Here is a 4,769-nt window from a genome sequence, read left to right on the forward strand (position 1 = left end):
CCGCTTAAATGGGTGCGATAATATCGTCTGGCCCCTTCCAGATACGGCCGCAGCGAAGCATGTGCGCCAGGCTGTAGCTGCTATGTGTTGCCGAATTCGCCTTCCTGCGCATGTTTCGTTGCTACTGTGCTTATTTTAGCGGAACACGGTGCCAGACCCGATTACCAATGTATTTTTTTTTACTCCTGATGACGATGGCGGAGACAGCTGTCGAAAGCTTGAATGTTTTATTCGAAGTGACACGACACGGAAGACGAGAAAATTTTATGCCGCGCTACAGCTAGTGAATGACGGCAACGTTCCTTAGTTTTCTTTCGTGAAGGAGAATCCAAAGCAAAATCGAACATTTGGGCTTTCATTTTACTATTTTCTATTTCGGCGGCTGTGTCGTCCATAAGTTTTCTTAGTGGAGTATCCAGTGCAGTATTGCAGCATCAATTATTAACCAAACAGTTTGTATTTTCATACACGATGAGGCCTCTTTTCAATTGCTGCAGTGGCTGTGTCTGGAATGATGAAAATCCATGTGCCACTTATGTCTCAGATTACCAGCAACGATTCTCAGCTTTTGGACTGGGACTGTAAGAGATAGCGTTTGCTGCCAGCACTCTGAATGGTGCGCATTACACGACGTTCTTTCATGATGTTCTGCCACAACTGTAGATGCCTGTAACTCTTGTTCTCTATGAGAAAACGTTATTTCAAGACAAGCATCAAACTTCCATATTACTGCCTGTGAGCACCTGAACAACAAATGCTTTTATCGTTGGACTGGGAAAACCGGCATTGTCCAGTGGTCATCTTGGTCGCCGGATCTCACTCCTATAGCTTAAGATGAAGCCATAGGTGTAAGAAGCCGCAGTAGCATCTAAAGAGAAACTGGCTAGTAGAAAGTTAGCTCCCTACTCTGTTCTGCAAAAGGAATAGGTATTCCGGAGAGTACGGGTAAAACCGTGCGCGCCATTATAATGTACGTACTAAGATCGTTGTCCTATCAGCTTACTTTCTTTCTGTAAGTTGTAAATTGTTTATACCAGCAGAGAATCGTGCTAGATGTCTCACTGATATGTCGTCGGACAAACTTCCTCTGGAGTCCCAGTAAATATTTGCAGTTTCGTGCCGGCCGGGGTGGCCGAGCGGTTCTAGGCGCTAGTCTGGAACCGCGCGACCGCTAGGGTCGCAGGTTCGAATCCTGCCTCGGGCATGGATGTGTGTGATGTCCTTAGGTTAGTTAGGTTTAAGTAGTTCTAAGTTCTAGGGGACTGATGACCTCAGAAGTTAAGTCCCATAGTGCTCGGAGCCATTTTTTTTCAGTTTTGCTTTGCAGTGTGTTTTCAGTGTGTAGAGGGAATCAGCCAAAACAAACATTGATTATCGCGTGTTTCATGCGATGTCCAGCGTCAATGGTAAACATAGGGTTATTTCTCTTCACAAACAAAAACGTTTAAGTGGAATTTTGTGTGCCCAGTCGATAGAGCGGTCCCAGATTAGTTGGGTGTGGTGTTGAACTTAACGATTTGCCCTCTAGTACTTGATAACATTTGCTGGCCATATCTTTATTCGCCGACTTGTGCGCTGGCCTGCGCCGAACTGTCTGATTCCTACCACCACGTAGTAGCGCTATTGAGTCATTGCTGATATTCTAGTTGTCCTTCACGTTGTGTTGCCCTCTTTAACATATAGCGTTAAACGAAATATAGCAATAGGTTAATATGGGGCTACTCTGTGAAAGAGCACACGAAATTTCACTTAAATAAAATCCATTTTGGTTGCAAGGACGCTAAGCGTCGCTTCACACAGGTGATGAGCTATATTTGTTCCGACTGGCTCTGTCTATGCATTGTTGGGAAAAGAAAGCTGTAAATATTTGCCGAAACACTAGAAAGAATGCGCCTTACGACTGTTTCGAAAGAGCAGAAACTCTGAAAACCCATATTCTTTGAGGAATCTATCAATGGTGAGTGTAGTCCGGGATTTTTGGCTCCGTTTTAAGAAGAGCTGCTTTTCATTCATCTTAATGTTTATGGCGTCGTATCTCCCGAGCTATGTGTCGTACAATGACATAATTCTGCAGCTACATTCAGAGGTATATGTGGATACTGTCTGATTGTTGCGAATCAGGTAGTAAAGAAGTAATAAATTAAAACTTCATGCCTGATGACTGAAGTTTTACTGTACGAACTGCGAAAATGCTGTAAAGATAAACTTCTTGCCTTTGGTTATTTTGTACGGTGTGTCAACGACAAATACACTACTGGCCATTAAAATTGATACACCACGAAGATGACGTTCTACAGACGCGAAATTTAACCTACGGGAAGAAGATGCTGTGATATGCAAATGATTAACTTTTCAGAGCATTCACACAAGGATGGCGCCGGTGGCGAAACCTACAACGTGCTGACATGAGGAAAGTTTTCGACCGATTTCTCGTACACAAACAGCAGTTGACCGGCGTTGCCTGATGGAACGTTGTTGTGATGCCTCGTGTAAGGAGAAATGCGTACCATCACGTTTCCGACTTTGATAAAGGTCGGATTGTAGCCTATCGCGATTGCGGTTTATCGTATCGCAACATTGCTGCTCGCGTTGGTCGAGATCCAATGACTGTTAGCAGAATATGGAATCGGTGGGTTCAGGAGGGTAATACGGAACGCCGTGAAGGATTCCAACGGCCTCGTATCACTAGAGGTCGAGATGACAGGCATCTTATCCGCATGGCTGTAACGGATCGTGCAACCACGTCTCGATCCCTGAGTCAACAGATGGGGACGTTTGCAAGACAACAACAATCTGCACGAACAGTTCGACGACGTTTGCAGCAGCATGGACTATCAGCTCGGAGACCATGGCTGCGGTTACCCTTGACGCTGCATCATAGACAGGAGCGCCTGCGATGGTGTACTCAACGACGAACCTGGGTGCACGAATGGCAAAACATCATTTTTTCGGATGAATCCAGTTTCTGTTTACAGCATCATGATGGTCGCATCCGTGTTTGGCGACATCGCGGTGAACGCACATTGGAAGCGTGTATTCGTCATCACCATACTGGCGTATCACCCGGCGTGATGGTATGGGGTACCATTGGCTACACGTCTCGGTCACCTCTTGTTCGCATTGACGGCACTTTGAACAGTGGACGTTACATTACAGATGTGTTACGACCCGTGCCTCTACCCTTCATTCGATCCATGCGAAACCCTACATTTCAGCAGGATAATGCACGACCGCATGTTGTAGGCCCTGTACGGGCCTTTCTGGATACAGAAAATATTCGACTGCTGCCCTGGTCAGCACATTCTCCAGATCTCTCACCAGTTGAAAATGTCTGGTCAATGGTGGCCGAGGAACTGGCTCGTCACAATACGCCAGTGACTACTCTTGATGAACTGTGGTATCGTATTGAAGCCGCATGGGCAGCTGTACCTGTACACGCCATCCAAGCTCTGTTTGACTCAATGCCCAGACGTATCAAGGCCGTTATTACGGCCAGAGATTGTTGTTCTGGGTACTGATTTCTCAAGATCTATGCACCCAAATTGCGTGAAAATGTAATCACATGTCAGTTCTAGTATAATATATTTGGCCAATGAATACCCTTTTATCATCTGCATTTCTTCTTGGTGTAGCAATTTTAATGGCCAGTAGTGTAGTTTCTAAAACGTTTGAAATTATGTGTAAATAATTTTGGAAGTCGCTGATTGCTTAAATTGTCAAATACTGGATGAATATAGTCTGTGTTATTTGCGCTACGGGATTTACGCTGTCTGAAGACGTATACACTGTTCTTAACTATAATATTGGACTCATTGTGTTAAACCCTTAACGTAAGATTACACTTCTTAGTGCATAGACTATGACAGCATTTCAAATTATTAAATCTGATCAATAATTACATGAAATATTGTAAATCAATTTTTTGTTCCCCTGGACGCAACTGGATAACTAAGCTGCAACTGCAACTGAATAACCAAGTGTCTGGGTGACTATACTCCATCATAAAAATGAACCTCATGTAAACATTACACTATGTATTCTTCCGTGTTTGATGGAACCTCATTGAATTTCGTTTCACACGGAGCAGAAGCGAATCGGTCTCGAGTAGTCAAGTACGATAATAAGGATACGTTTTATGCTGTGCGTTACGCGTACATCAACTCAGCGATAATACGGGACAACACATTTACCAGCGCATTTAACTTGGAAAGCACTGGGCAGTCATCTGGTCCAACTAACCTGCAGTGATTGAACAGTTGTAGTGAAGACGTAAAAAGAGATGAGCAGAGAACAATATAGCCTCGAATGTCCTACATCTTTTTAACAGAGGGAAATAATGGTAAAACTTAGGTGATCTGAAGGATAATATGCTCTCGAACTTAGGGAACATAGTACTGTAATTAAAAACGCGAGTGATGAAAACTTCTGTATTTAATCACGGTAATTTTTCTGCTTGAGCTACATGCTTCGTAAAAGCGGACCTGCTGGGACTTCACCACGTAGTTAAATATTGAAGCCACTGAAAATATTACAGTCAGTCGTCTGGTATCACTGAACTTCTTCCATAAAGGATTCCGAGGAAAATAGTACATTCCAATACTGCTACTCTGATAACGATGCAATCAACAGCAGAATCCCGGGTCACCAAAAAGTGCACATTTCCTTATCCTCTACTGTTTATGACGTGCTGTTCTGCATTTCGCCATCGTTCGGCAGTGACGTGCCAGAAAGCTTCGTGTACTTCTTCTAGTACGTCTGGCGGCTTAAGT

At 44.0% G+C, this 4,769-nt stretch overlaps 1 non-coding gene across 1 annotated transcript; it reads left to right on the forward strand.

Annotated features, from left to right (window-relative positions):
• Positions 1-1,122: 1,122 nt before the first annotated feature.
• Positions 1,123-1,204, forward strand: Trnas-gga (transfer RNA serine (anticodon GGA)). The gene is given in 2 exon segments: positions 1,123-1,160; positions 1,170-1,204. It is a non-coding gene; the product is annotated as a tRNA-Ser (tRNA).
• The last annotated feature ends 3,565 nt before the right edge of the window (positions 1,205-4,769 follow it).

The sequence above is a fragment of the Schistocerca serialis genome, chromosome 7, assembly GCF_023864345.2.
Source record: "Schistocerca serialis cubense isolate TAMUIC-IGC-003099 chromosome 7, iqSchSeri2.2, whole genome shotgun sequence".
NCBI lineage: Eukaryota > Metazoa > Arthropoda > Insecta > Orthoptera > Acrididae > Schistocerca > Schistocerca serialis.